Source organism: Cuculus canorus, chromosome Z, assembly GCF_017976375.1.
Source record: "Cuculus canorus isolate bCucCan1 chromosome Z, bCucCan1.pri, whole genome shotgun sequence".
Classification (NCBI taxonomy): domain Eukaryota; kingdom Metazoa; phylum Chordata; class Aves; order Cuculiformes; family Cuculidae; genus Cuculus; species Cuculus canorus.
The window spans coordinates 68,029,260-68,044,680 of record NC_071441.1 but is presented as its reverse complement, the minus strand read 5'-3'; the positions used below and the strand labels follow the sequence as shown (position 1 = coordinate 68,044,680).

The window sequence follows — 15,421 nt, the reverse complement described above, 5'->3', positions numbered from 1 at the left end:
ATCTGGGGAGAGCCACGGCAACACCACCTTTCCTTACCTTCCTATACATTCACCAGGGAACTGCAGAGCAGTGGCAAAGGTCCTGGGGATGCTGCATTATCCCAGGCAGCTTTGGCCACAGGGCTCAAAGCTACATGTAGGAAGAGGCAGCAGGTGAAGTGCCTGCAGTTGGGAGGGCAGCAAGGATTGTACACACAGCATTTACCCCGTGGGAACTGCCTGTCCCCACCACAAGCCCTCTTGCAATACACTTCCTTTTACCGTAAGAGCCCTTCAAGGGAGGTGCTTGGGCACAGGCACTCGAGCCTCTGGCTCAGTGTTACCAAGCTGCAGCCTGCAGATAAGGCTGCAGCAGCTGCAGGGACATTCAGCATCTTTTCCACTCCCTGTGCTAGACATCTACGTGGCACTGGGGGAGGAGATACCACACACACACAGATGGCCATGCACATCCATCCAACTCACCCCTTCCAGCTGCGATTTAGGAAGTCTCAAGCCTAGTGCAGGCCAGAACATGGAGATGGGCTGGGCAGGGACTCAGGCCATAAGGGTGAGGCTTTGTACATCCTCAATTGTAAAGAGCTGAACACATCCAGGGCAACTGCAGGGAAGGACGATTTCCATCAAGGATTCAATGTCCTGTGGTTTGTCAGGAAAAAGGGAAGTCTCACCTTCCCGTGGGACTGAAGGTGACAGAGAACCACTCTGCTGGCATCAGGAAAAAGGTGTGGTAGCTGTCACCTAAACACTCACACTACTGCCCATAACAAAGGCAAACACACGTGTGCATAAGCCCCTCAGAAGGGAAATCAGAGGGTAAAGGGACCGCCCTATCTGACTGCAGTGAAACACAGCCTAGCTGCTATTTCATCCCCTGAAACCAGCAAACCTCCCTGTCTACACACTTTGAACCACTTGCAGGGTCTCCAGAGCCCTCTACCTGGTGCATCCGCCACCCCCTCCATGGAGGCGAGGCTCCTGCAGGGCTCCAAGCAATGCACATGTCCAGGGATGTCATTGGGATGGAAGTGGGAATCCACCTGGCACCTGGGTATTGCATGGAGATGGAGGAAGCCTAGGCTCAGCTGGTGCTTCACATCAAGAGGAGGCCAGTGAGGACCTGCCTTCAGGGCTATCCAGCACATGCAGCCTGCAGAGACTACACACTGCTGGGGCACCACCATAACACCATCCTTTGTCATCACAAAAGCAATAGTGAACAGAGACCACTTCAAGACACAGCAGCCGCATCCCTAAACAACCCTTCTCCACAGGACATGAGACCCCACATCAGTCCCTGCAAGATGCAAAGGCTCCCATGCAAACCCTGCTCACCACAGCCTGTGTTTTGCTGCGCTGCTTTCTGTGGGAATACACAAACCTCGGAGTCCACAGAAAATAGCTTAACCATAGCAACTGGGTCCAAAACACCGTCAACCCTTGTGGCAGCTGTGCTATTAGCGACACAAGTGTCCACCATAACTCACCCTTCCCAGGGAGATGAAGCCTGCAAGATACTCAAGAGACCATCTCTGGACTACCAGGAACCAGCCTAACCCTGGTCACACAGCGATAAACCCATGCAGCTGGGAATGGACCCCAGGGGCCTCATGGCTCAGACCACCAGACCCTGCTGCTCTCCATGTGGGTGTTTTAACAGGGATAGCCAAGTAACGCAAGAGTGCCCAGGATCCTATTGAGTAACAAGGGGACTTGTGCTGTGAAGGGAGAGCCCACAGGGCTCTGAGAAAGATGACAGCCCAGCACCAACAAAACAAGCCCAAGGGAAAGGCTGAGAGGAGCAACTTGAGCCTAACACAAGCTTGTGGAAATGTCCTATACCTGGAAAACCTGCATAAATGCATCTGGGGAGTCTGGACATCCTCCCAGCCTCTGCCGGCTGGGAAGGCAAATGTAGCTACCTCTGCAGGTCAGCTCTGTCCAGACACTATGGCTACAAGCAAGGTGGGTGCTGGTCTCTTCTCTGAAGTCACCAGTGATAGGAAGAGAGAAAATGGACTCAAGTTGCACCAGGGGAGCTTTAGATTGGATATTAGGAAAAATTTCTCTACTGAAAGTGGTGAAGCACTGGAATACGCTACCCAGGGAAATGGAGGAGGCTCCCTTCCTGGAGATGTTCAAATAATGTTTAGATGTGGCACTCTGGGACATCTTAGTAGGTTTAGTAGGCAGTGGTGTTGGACTGATGGTTGGACTTGGTGATCTTTTCCAACCGTAATGATTCCAGGCAGCTTCCTTTGCTCTGGTTCATTACCCTTACAGACAAAATGGGGCACAGACCAAACATCCTTTGAGCACTTACCCACTGGACATGGGCTCCTGCAGCATCAGGCCCCCAGGTCAAAGCTCAGAGACACAATAAATCACAGAGTGAAGTTGTTTCTGAAGACAAGGCTGACAAGGCTGTCAGCAGCAAGCCTTGCAGAAGGACAGGATCAGGAAAAGAGCAGCCATGAGAATAAAAGGCTGGCAAAGAAACAGAAAATACTGGGAGCAAGTAATTCCTTCCAGACAGTCCTTTGGGCTCATTTCAGCCTCCATCTGCTCCCTATCTGCCTGCTCCCTATCTGCTCGGGATGGTCAGGCAGCTGGAGGCTGTAGAAAGGCTACTGGTGACGTGCCTCACTATTGCCACTGTCTCTGGGACAGGCAACACAGGAAGACAGACCTGGAGTCCTTCCAGCCAGAGGGCTGGGGGCCAGCATCGTCCCTAGTCTCCTGAGAATGCCAGCACTTCCCTGCAGATCACAGCTCTGCACTGCCAGCAGAACAGGGTGGACAGTTTATTGGCCAGTGCTTTACTGCCAACAGGCTTTTTGTGCTTGTGCAGGGAGGGAATACTGTGGACCTCTGGAGAGACGGCTAAGGTAGGTATGGGCAAAGCAATGGGCTGGGCAGTGCAGCTAATGCAGTGCCTCCATCCCCCAGCACTGCGAATACCGTACGGACAACAGAAACCAACACAAAAGAAGGGGATGGTCAGGATAACTCACCTATAAGCCGGTCAGTCCAATAGGCCATGAGCTGCTACATTGCCAATTGCCCCAAGAACTGCAGAACTAGAGAACAACAATGGTGGGAAGGAATCTCAGTGGGTTTTTGGTCCAATGCTGCTCATAGCAGGGCCGATGTTGAGCAGTTTACTCAGGGCTTGCCCCTGACACGGGCTGAAGGTCTCCAAATGTCGAGGCTGCTCTCCATTCTCTGTAACCTGCTCAGAGCCTAACCGCCCTTGTGGGGAAATATTTTTCCTAGTGATAGAATCATAGAATGGTTTGGGTTGGAAGGAACCTTAAAACCCATCCAGTTCCAACCACCTGCCATGGGCAGGGACACCTCCCACTGGATCAGGTTGCTCAAAGCCCCATCCAACCTGGCCTTGAACCCCTCCAGGGATGGGGCAGCCACAGCTTCTCTGGGCAACCTGTGCCAGTGACTCACCACCCTCACAGGAAAACACTTCTTCCTAATATGTAATCTAATTCTCCCCTCTTTTATCTCGAAACTGTTCCCTCTCACCCTACCCCTGCACTCTCTGATAAAGATTCCCTCCCCAGCTTTCCTCTGGGCCCTTTCAGTACTGGAAGGTCGCTATAAGGTCTCCATGGAGCCTTCTCTTCTCCAGGATGAACAAACCCAACTCTCTCAGCCTGTCCTCATATAAGAGGTGCTCCAGCACTCTGATAATCTTCGTGGCCTCCTCCTGACAGGCTCTAACAGATCCACGTCCTCCTTGTGCAGAGGACTCCAACACTGAACTTGGGACTCCAGATGGCGTCTCACGAGAGCAGAGCAGAGGGGAAGAGTCACCCCTCTTGACCTGTTGCTCACAATTATTTTGATGCAGCCAAAGGTTAGCTTTATGCACTGTCACATTACCAGCTCATGTTGAGCTTCTCAACCACCACCACCCTCAGTCCTTCTCTTCAGGGCTGCTCCAAATCAATCTTCCGAATAGCTAATTGGAACTTCCCCTGTGTGCAGTTGCTCCTCATCCTGTCCCAGGGCATTTCCCAAGAAAGCTTGGCTTCAGCTCCTCTCCAAACCCACAGCTGCCAGCAGCACTGAGAGGCACTTTCACTGCCTTCCCTTTCCTAGGCTGCACAAACCCACCATTCTCAGCATCTGGCCTCGATGCACTGCAGCACATCAACAACTCCAAGGCAGGGTCAGAGCTCCAAGATATCTCTGGAGAGTGCTGGAGCCCATTAGTCTCCATCCTGCCCTCCCCGCAGTGAGGACATGAGGTACTTGTGGCCAGCCCTGAGCAGCAGACACCCACACGCCTTGGAGGTGCTGAAAAATAAGAGACGAGCCTCAAGACTGTGATCAGCAGGGGTTGTTTGTGTTCAAGTACTCGATCCTTTGTCTGGTCAGACGTGATACCAGGTACCTACGTCAGTGCCTGCTGCAAGACAAGGAGGCTATCCTGAGCCTGGAGTTCCAAGTACCTGCTCCAAGTAGTACAGTTCTACATAACGAGTTTTGGATTCACCACTGCCCTCAAAAGCAAAGAGCAAGATCACTAAGAGTCAATTCAGCAGAGACCAGCTGGGCTAGGTGGAGACCCAACAGCCCAGAGCAGGTCCTCGGATGAGGGAAGTAGCCATCCACGACCCCACCAACACTCCCCTGGGTCTGTGGCAGAGCTTAGGTGCATTTTTGAGAGATTTCAAAGCGAACAACCAACCACGCATCCAGATCTGCAGCACATCGGCTCCATCCCAGCTCTCACCTGACATGCAGTCCAGATGGATCTGTTTATCTGTCTCTGCTCCAGTAGGGATCATATACTCTTCAATCCTCTCCCCACCTTCTCAGGGCAGATAGAAAGGCTACTGGGCAGGATACGACCAGGACAGAGACCTGCTCAGCTCGCCCAAGGCTGCCTGCATGGGGACAGGGGTTTACATCACGCACTGAAGGCTGCGACACCTGGTCGCCACACTGCCTCTTTGCGGTGCTCATCTTTGGTCTCTCCTGGGAAGGCCTCAGCACCAAAGATGCCCCAGGCCCCTCTGGGACAGCAACATGCCCACAGCTGGAGTTGGTGTATTCAGAATAGGGTTCAGCACTGGCCAAGTCAGATCCTGGCCTGTTCCCAAGCCACAGGCACTGTCACCATCTGCTAAGCCCCATGGCTGTCCCAGCTCTTCTCTGGCACACTCCCTCCACTGTCTGCAGGACCTGACATGGGCTGCCAGGCCTTTGGGCTCTCTTAAAACTGAGCCCTGGGAGAGCACCTGCCCTCTGCTTCCCGCTGACTCATTTGCCTGTGATTCACCCCCTCCTCCTGCCTGATTCACGCACTTCTGCCACAATTGTGCGCATGCACGCCGTCGCTGGGACAATGCCACAAGCTCTGTGAGGTGGCAAATCCAGCCTGAAGCCTGGATGGGCTGTGCCAGAGCCCTCGCCTCCTGCAGCACCCAGCGCAGGAGGGGCAGAGATGATGCCACTGGCTCGAGTCCACAGTGAGGAGACGGGACAGAAACGCAGGCCAGGAGTGCTGCCGTGTGCCAGCGCTGCTGAGATAAGGCACAATCCTGTGGAAGGGCCTCCTCCCAGCTTGGAGGCTGCCTTCCGGACAAACTCATTCACTCTATCAGTGCTCCAGCACCTTGACTCCCACTGCTGGCTGTGCTCATTCCACAGGCGAGCTGTCTGTCAAGTAACTTGCCTTTGGGTTCAGCCAAAGATGCCCCTCCTGGGCTTTGCCTCTTCCCAGTTTGATTCTCCAGCATGGAGAACCCTGGGAGTCAGAAAGGGATTTCTTCTAAGCACGGGTCTGGTCACTCAGCATCAACTAGTGCCACTGCCCATGCAGCGCCCACAGGCTTGGCTAGCTCCTGAATCTGGACAGCACAAGCTACGGACATGATGCTACCTATACATGTCATTTGCAAGCTGCTTCTCCAACTAGCAATCCCCCTAACACCAGGGGCTGCAGCTAAAACAGGCTTTGCCTCACACCCCTTCCCTTCACCTTTCCCCCAGCATCACCCCTTCCACAGGCTCTCTGGAAAACCTCTCCCTCCTTCTCAGAGGGGACCAGAGCAGACAGAAGTGACAAGACGAAGTCCACACACCACAGCTGTGCCAGAGCCCAGTGAGGGCTGCAGCACGCGCCTCCCAGCTGGCGAGCAGCTCTGCATACCACAGCACATCCATCTGTGTCAAGGAGTGCATGGGAGTGCCAGCATGTGCAGAAGATGCCAGTCTGTGCAGCATGCCCAGTCACCGACCTGCACCTCTGCCTGTTGTAGTTGAAGGATCCATTTCACATTGACTACAGGAGAAAATTACTGGGATCAGATGCATTCTCTCACCCTTTCCTCTCCACATCTCATGGGTGAGCGACACCCTTAGGAAACTGGGCTCTGGTCCCTTCCACTCAGGTCAGCTTGCCCAGCTGCAGCGCTTTGCCTACAGCCAGAGGCAGGTTGCTCAGGACAAGCCTTGCTGGTGCTACAATAAACAAGTCAGTCAAGCATCACATTTCCAGCAGGGTCATGCAGTTCAGCCAGGTCAGGAGGCCTCAACACCCAGGAATTAAGGCTAGACTAAACCATCCTTTAGGCAAAGAGGGAGGGACAATGCTTTGGGCTGGGATGTCAAGTATTCAAAAGGGACAAAGAACAATTTTCTGCCAAATCTCAGCACTGTACATCAGAGCTGCTGGTTCTCCCTGGATTTTTACACTCCTGATCCTCACTATGTATACACAGAGCCTTCCTCCCTTCTCACGGCAAAGAAAACCAAGTTCTTACTTTCTAAAAATCTAGTCAGGCTCTTAAATAAAGCTTTAAACTAGAAGTGAAGGGGGAGGGGGAGGAGACCAGGCTAGCTGGGAATGAGCCTGGAAGTGGGACTCCAGCGACTGAGATATGGTGTGCGGGGGTGGACCACCAGTACACCACCACAGAGCAAGAGGGGGCGAGTACAGCTGGGGACTGCAAGAATGAAACTGGAACTGTGGAGTTAGTTATTCCAAGGACCAGTCAATTGGGAACGAACTCTATTCCCTTTACGAGGGCTGAAGGTTCGTCAGTCCAGCTGAAGTGCATGTACACCAATGCACGCAGCATGGGCAATAAGAAAGAGGAGCTGGAAGCTGTTGTAGGGCAAGGTGACTATTATGTCGTGTCCATCACAGAAACGTGGTGGGATGACTCATATAACTGGAGTACAGCTATGGGGGGTTATAAACTCTTCAGGCAGGACAGGAAGGGTAGAAAAGGAGGCGGGATTGCCCTCTATGTTAAAGAGTGCTTCGATACCCTTGAGCTCGATTACAGTAAGGAAGGGACTGAGTGCTTATGGGTTAAAATCAGAGAAGCCTACAAGAAGGCAGACATTGTGATGGGAGTCTGCTACAGACCACCCAGCCAAGAGGAAGCAGCTGATGAGCTCTTCTATAAACAGCTGGGGATGGTCTCTAGATCTCTATTTCTTGTCCTCATGGGAGACTTCAACCTTCCAGACATCTGCTGGGAGTACAATACAGCAGAAAGGAAGCAGTCTAGGAGGTTCCTGGAGTGCATGGAAGACAACTTCCTCACACAACTGGTTAGTGAACCAGCAAGGGAGAGTGCCCTCCTTGACCTGCTGTTTGTGAATAGAGAAGGTCTTGTGGGGGATGTGACAGTTGGGGGACGCCTGGGACAAAGTGATCATGAGATGATAGGGTTTTCAGTTCTAGGTGGGATAAAGAAGGGGATTAGCAAAACAGTCACATGAAACGTGGCAGACTTTGGACTGTTCAGAAGGTTGGTTGGCAAAGTCCCATGGGAGACAGTCCTTCAGGGCAAGGGAGCCCACGAGGACCGGGCGCTCTTAAAAAATGAAATCCTAGCAGCTCAGGAGCAAGCCATCCCCATGCTCCAGAAAAGGAGCCGGAGGGGGAAAAAGCCAGCTTGGCTGAGCAGGGAGATTTTGGGATGCATCAAAAAGAAGAATAATGTCTATGAGCTTTGGAAGAAGGGGCAGGCATATTGGGTGGACTACAGGGAGGAAGTGAGATCATGCAGGGAAAAAATCAGGAGGGCTAAGGCCTAACTAGAAATCAAATTGGCTAAGTCTGTGAAAGATAATAAAAAATCTTTCTACAAATACATCAACAAGAAAAGGAGGGCTAGGGAGAATATTCAGCCCCTATTGGACGCAGAAGGAACAACAGTGAGAGGGGATAAGGAGAAGGTTGAGGTACTTAATGCCTTCTTTGCCTCAGTCTTTAATAGCAAGGAAAGTTGTCCCCTCTGTGTACAAACCCAGGAGTTAGAGGAGCAGAATGAGGCTCCCATGATCCAAGAGGAGGCGGTTAGAAACTTGCTTGCCCAGACAGACACCCACAAGTCTATGGGGCCGGATGGGATCCACCCAAGAGTATTGAAGGAGCTGGCAGATGTCCTTTCCAAACCCCCTTCCATCATCTTCCAGAGGTCCTGGCTGACTGGGGAAGTTCCACTAGACTGGAGGCTGGCTGATGTTGTGCCCATCTATAAGTTGCAGGGAGGATCCGGGGAACTACAGGCCTGTCAGTCTGACCTCAGAGCCGGGCAAAGTCATGGAACAGGTGATCTAGAGTGCTATCATGAAGCACATGCAAGAGAACCGGGTGATCAGGCCCAGTCAACATGGGTTTACAAAAGGCAGATCTTGCCAAACTAACCTGATCACCTTCTATGACAAAGTGACTCGTCTACTGGATGGGGGAAAGGCTGTGGATGTAGTCTTCTTGGTCTTCAGTAAAGCCTTTGACACAGTTTCTCACAGCATTCTGCTTCAGATACTGTCTGGATGGGCGCACACCTTCCTGCGTTGAAAACTGGTTGGATGGCCGGGCCCAGAGAGTGGTGGTAAATGGAGTTAACTCCAGCTGGAGGCCAGTTACAAGTGGGGTTCCTAAGGGCTCGGTACTGGGTCCAGCCCTGTTCAATGTCTTTATCAATGACCTGGATGAAGGCATTGAGTGCACCCTCAGCAAGTTTGCGGATGACACTAAGCTGGGTGGAAGTGTGGATCTGCTGGAGGGTAGGGAGGCTCTGCAAAGGGATCTGAACAGGCTGGACCACTGGGCTGAGGCCAATGGCATGAGGTTTAACAAGGCCAAATACCGGATCCTACACTTGGGGCACAACAACCCTGTGCAGTGCTACAGACTGGGGGAAGAGCGGCTGGAGAGCTGCACAGAGGAGAAGGACCTGGAGGTAGTGGTTGACAGCCAACTGAACATGAGCCAGCAGTGTGCCCAGGTGGCCAAGAAGGCCAACGGCATCTTGGCTTGTATCAGAAACGGCGTGACCAGCAGGTCCAGGGAGGTTATTCTCCCTCTGTACTCGGTACTGGTGAGACCGCGCCTTGAGTACTGTGTTCAGTTCTGGGCCCCTCACCACAAGAAGGATGTTGAGGCTCTGGAGTGTGTCCAGAGAACAGCAACAAAGCTGGTGAGGGGGCTGGAGAACAAGTCTTACAAGAAGCAGCTGACAGAGCTGGGGTTGTTTAGCCTGGAGAAGAGGAGGCTGAGGGGAGACCTTATTGCTCTCTACAACTACCTGAAAGGAGGTTGTGGAGAGGAGGGAGCTGGCCTCTTCTCCCAAGTGACTGAGGACAGGACAAGGGGGAATGGCCTGAAGTTCCGCCAGGGGAGGTTCAGGCTGGATATCAGAAAAAAATTCTTCACGGAAAGAGTCATCGGGCACTGGAACAGGCTGCCTCGATCACCTCCCTGGAGGTGTTTAAAGGACGGGTGGATGAAGTGCTTAGGGACATGGTTTAAGGGAGTGTTGGGAATGGTTGGACTCGATGATCCAGTGGGTCCTTTCCAACCTGGCGATTCTATGAATGCTTAGATAAGGGAGCACGCCTGTGCCAGAGGACGGAGTTGAATGGCCAAGTGCCTGCTACTCCTGCCTGAAAGTTTTACCCCTGTCTTTTCTGGTTGGTAACACCAATCCAAGTTCGCTAAAATTCGAGAACCCACCGTGTGGTTCACAGCTGGCACTCACACTTCCTGCAAGCTGGAAACCTATTGTCTCAGCAGCCCTAGCCAGCCCCCCACCCTTGGCAAGGAGTTGTTTTTGTTGACTCAGCACATCCTGCAGCCTTCCACACACATCCTGGGTGGGCTGACTGGCTGGCTCACACTGTTTGAATTTCATGATGGAAACTAGCTGTGTCCTCTTTGCACCTTGCTGTGGAAAGGGAAACAGAGGTTTCTGCCATCTATCTCTTCCCTTCCTTTGTTTGCTGGCCCCTTCTGGTGCTCTGTGGCACCCTGAGCAGACAACATTAAGCAGAGGGGCTAAAAAAGCAGCCAGACTTGGGCTTTCCTGCTTAACTACACATAAAACATTCAGCTTTAGCCTGGCCAGGCATTTAAAAACCCACCTCCCTCTTCTGTAAAGGCAAAATGTGCCTGCAGGAACTTGGGACTGCCTTCTCTTCTGGACTTAGGAGAGATCCCCCTTTGCAGGCATTGCCTTTTATCATCTACATTGCCATTTATTCACTGGCTTCAAGCAGGTTGGAGAACTCCAAGTGCTGTCTACACCTGCTAATTCAGTGCCAGGTGTGGTGGCAGCTGCAAATGTAATGGAGGGGGGTGGGGGTGGTGCTGCAGAACCAAACCAAAAGACTCAGCAATCCCAGGACAGAAAGCCTGCACAAAGCCTACCATCCTGGCCTCCTGGATCCCAGCCTTGTCTTGACATTCATTCATCTCAGGATACAGTTCCAGTTTTCACTCTGGTTTTAAGCTCCCCATGAAGCTGCTCTCACTGACCTTCAGGATTTCTTTTCTCTCTGCCCCACTTCCAGCAGGGACCTCAACTGCTGCTGCCTCCCAGCAAAAGGGTCTCCATGACCTCTGTAATTCAACACACTGGGAAAGGCTCAATCCAACCCCTCTATTCCTAGCCCAACACAGACCTCAAAAGCTCTCTTTGTTCCTGCTACAAAACCTACCCCACAACCATGGCTTAACCCTTAGGGAACTGCCTCAAATAAGGAGTGCTTCACAGAAGCAAGGCAGGTTGCAGCATTCATGGGTAGCTGGACTTACCCTCCACCTATGTAAGAGCTGTGCTGACAGCCTGCTGGTAGTAGCTTGAAGGATGCATCAGAGACACACAGCAGGGAAGGAGGAAATATATTCTGACCATCCTGATCATCAGTACAAACTACTACCAAGCTATGTGGGGACGCTGGGCCCCACACTGCTGCAGCAATGTGGGAGTGATTAGGGCTCGCAACTCTTTATAATCTCCCGGTCTCACTCTGCCTGCCCACGGGGCAGCAGGTTTATTACAAAACACACTCTAGGCAGGCAGATTTGGGGCTGCAAGGAAGGAAGAGCAGTGAGGAAGAAAGCAGGTGGGACCAGCGGCTCCCCCTGTCACTCCTGGAAGGGCTCCTCTGCCCCTGCTCCCAGGTACAGCCATCGTCCCATGCCCAGGTGCAAAACAGAGACAGCAAGAGATGCCATGCTGTTACCTCTGCAGCCTGGACAAAGGCGAAAGAGTAGTGACAGCACTCCTGATTCTTGCCTTGTCTAAGACAAGCTCAGGCCCACATCCACAGCAGCAGCCCATAAATCACTATCACATACTGGTGGAAGCAGTGCCATGAGACTGTCTGTAATCATATGCCCTATACATGGGAGGTGGAGCCAACCGTCCCTGCCCTAGCATCATCCCTGGCAGGAGAAGGCAGTATGGAGCAAGGGCTGCTTTGCCGCACCCAGAAATGCCAGCTCTGCAGCTAGAATGGACAGCTGCCCTGCAGCATCCTGAAACGGCAGCTTCATGGTAGACAGGGCAGGCTTGCACCGCTGCACCCTAAAACACCAACTCTGCAGACAGGACGGGGTAGGGCCACCCTGCAGCACCCCAAAACACCATTTCCTATCAGCTGCTGTAACTTCCCCTCTGTTCCTTTCCAGTCCCACTCCATCCCTCTCAGACTGCCAGGCCACATGGAAACTGAGGCACAGCAAGCTGTCTCTATCCCAGGAAGGAGAGCAGGTGGGCAGCCCCTAATACCAGGCACAGAGCAGGGCAAGGGCGGTACTGACACCTCTGAAAATTCCTGTGATGGGAAGAGATAAGGTACCCACATGTCCTGCCCTGAGCAGATATCTGAATTATGAGCATCCTCTGTTGTAGCAGAAGCTGGCCCTACTCTTCTGCAGCCTCCTCAGCTGGGCTACATGTGCCCCCCAAGACTGACCCTCACGTTTCCTGGCACCAGGACAGATGGGGACATGCAGGGCATGTAACTTTGCATGGCCCAGAAAAGAAAGATAACACTACGTAGGAAAAATAACAACAAATAAAATAGATTAAAAAAAAAAAACCCAAACCCACAAACAAACCAACCTAAAGACCCAGGCAGAGCATTATAAATTAGAAAAGCGTGCTGGCTCCCAAAAGGCTGGTAGGGGACTGGATGCTTCCTCAACAGTGGGTCATTGCATTCTGTACTTTAAAAGATTCATGTGCTTGAGTAGAGACATAGATTCTCTGGTCCAGCTCTAGAAGCTGGTAAGTTTACAGATACTGATGTCAGCCTCTCAGTTTCCACCACACACCTCCAAAAACCATTCTGAGGGCCTGCTCACCAGGACCAGGACAACAGCAGTGTTCACCCACATCAGCATCCTTTAAAAACCCTAGGTCTGGTGTAGGAGCAAATCACCACTCATTTCTCTACCACGCAGGCAGAGAAGCTAAAGATTTGCTCATTCAGGCCCCAGGTCAGACATCTCACTGAGGTTATAAAAGTTACAGGGCTTTTACTTCATTTCAGAGAGCCATAGACTCAGAGAGCCATAGACTCAGAGAATAGTTTGGCTTGGAAGGGACCTTAAAGATCATCTATTTCCAACCCCCCTGCCATGGGCAGGGACACCTCCCTCTCTGAAGATCTCAATGAGGTCGAGAGCCCAGTGTTGTCCAGTTCAAATGGGTCACTGTATGAGAAAGCAGAACTTGAGTTGCAGAACATTTATAGCTATTCTGCACTGCTCATCTGTAAACCTCCTGACATCTTTCCCTGGGCTTAGGTCTCTTGGTTGCCTTGCTCCACCTTCCTGGGGGCTCTGAAAACAGACCCTTTCACCCCTCCCCTGGGAAGCCCATTCAGGTGGTATTTGCTGCTGTTGTCATTCAAAGCACAACGTTATTGCCAATACCCTTGCCCCAGCTCTATCTCCCAGGACAACGTAACAGCAGATTAAACTCATTATCCCCTATCACTTTATGGCACAATCTTTTCATTTCTCTGTTAACACACATCTGAGACGTATCACATTACAGGCAGGCTCACTCCAAAGGAAATTCCCTGCTCTTCCCTTACAAGAATTTGCACAAGCAATACCTTTTCTTTTTGTTAGCAAAGAAAGCCCAAACCAAACCACCACCACCAAAAAAAAAAAAAACCAAACAACCCACAAAATAAAAAAACACCGCAAAAAACCACAACAAAACACTTAGAGGTTCACTTAAGGACAGAATGTGACTTTCTTTTCCAGACCACCACTTTGGTCAGACCTTTCCCAGGCTCTGGAGGGCAGCATTCTCACTGCTTCTTCCACTGGTGCAGCTCCACCAGCAACGTTTAGAATGCTGTAGCAAGGAAGCTTTCAAGGGTGAGATGCCTTTTCCTTCCCAAAAGCAACCAAGCACATGAACACAGGCATTTCCTGGTAAACTGCTCCTCCTTGCTTCCAGCCTCTGCTACAGGGGTGACCTCTGATAGCAGCCTTCCTCCGGAAACACCACTGCCTTTTACTCAGTTACTCTAACAGTATGATATTGTAGGGAAACAGAATTAAACAGAGCTGTAATCTATAATAAATCATCTCTACTGAACTGACAGGCAGAGAGCTGCACAGAAGAATGAGAGGAGCTGTAAGTGTTTCCTCAACAAATCTAAGTCATGAAACAGCCCTGTGGTTACAGGGAATAGGCATGGCAGCAAGAGAAGCACTTTCAGGGTGGCAGATTGACGCCACCGATTGTTGTGTTTTCTCTGCCCAGATTTATCACACATCCAGGAGAGATCACTGCAAATACCTTAAGATCCCATACTGCCAGCCTAGAGAGGAGGTTGGCAGGACCAGACAAAAACCCTGAGAATATTCTAGTTCCTAAAAAACTGCTCATATTTTTAACTGTTCCTGGTTTCTAGAAGATGAATTGAAAGCAAAGCTCAGACCCGCTACTTAACACCACAAGTGCTTTATTTTGCTGTCAGTCACAGCAGAGAGGACCTCAAGAATTACCCTCTTTCTCTACCACTGTCCCAGCTACGCTAATCCCATCAGCAATGCAAACACTGGTACAGAAAGTGGCTGTGCTAACCTGTCTGCGCTGTGGTCCCTCTGCACTGCTACAGCACTGCTGACAGGCAGTAAGGAACCCCAGCACGCAGAATCTAGGCATTTTTCCCAGGTCTCCATTAAGCGAAGAGTTGGTTCTTGCAAGCTGTTCTTTATGCATCTTCCACACAGGTCATTTTTTACAGCACTGCTGGGCTTGACTATCTTCTCACAGTTCAGGGAATGAAGGTAGAAACACCCACCGAGTCAGTTTCCTCTTGGTCCCAATGATCCACTGTCTCTGCAGAAATTTCCAGCACTCTTTCCACAGCAGCAGCATTAAGGTTGCTCCTGATGTTCAAAAGGACACTGGCACATTAGCCATCTTTCCATAGTGACACGGCTCAGGATAGTGTCCCTGTCTGACTACTGGCAGGTATGCATGTCCTGGACTTGCCCGAGGCGATGGCAGCAGCAAAGCACAGCAGCACGTAACCCACACAGTACTTTCCAAACTTACACGCCGTAGCTCAGCCAGGAAGAAATCTCTCTTGGCTGCATCTCCCTAAATGCTTATTCCAGCACTGCCTGTCTTAACTCCTCCCCACACCAGGAGCTGAGTACATGAGCCCACCGCCTTTGGGCTTTACTAATCCTTTGTACTGTGCTTAAAAACGTGTACTATGAACAGGCAAGACGGAAAAAGAGGGAGCAGCACTTCAAAGATGACACAGTTATAACTCATCAGGTCACAGCACCCAGGAGCTCGTATCTTAGGCAAGGACCTCAGCACGTGAGACGCTGCACAAACAGCAAAAGAGAAAACACCCTCTGCCCTCGAAACTGGCAATTCATACCACGATACACATATAACTCAGAGCCTTATCTGCTGGGCTTAGCATCCACTCCATGATATTCCATAGCACATCCTGGGACCTTGGTTCCAAAGGAATGATCAGAAACAACAGGCTGTGAAAGCAGGGTAAGAGGGAACTACTGCTTGGCCTGATAAATTTGACCGTATTTGCCATCATCCGTACCTGTAATATATTGTAATGTCAATTCTCACACCAAGCACTG

The 15,421-nt window shown here is 51.3% G+C and overlaps 1 protein-coding gene across 9 annotated transcripts in view; it reads right to left on the bottom strand.

Annotated features, from left to right (window-relative positions):
• Positions 1-15,421, bottom strand: part of ATOSB (atos homolog B) — a 43,908-nt gene that overhangs the window by 17,482 nt on the left and 11,005 nt on the right. For 2 of the 9 annotated variants that reach the window (XM_054053427.1, XM_009557812.2), the window contains exon 1: positions 38-2,886. The exons of the other annotated variants lie outside the window; for them this stretch is intronic. The gene's annotated coding sequence lies outside the window, so the exon portion shown is untranslated. Of the gene's footprint in view, positions 1-37; positions 2,887-15,421 lie in introns of those variants that run through there. 9 annotated transcript variants of the gene reach the window in all.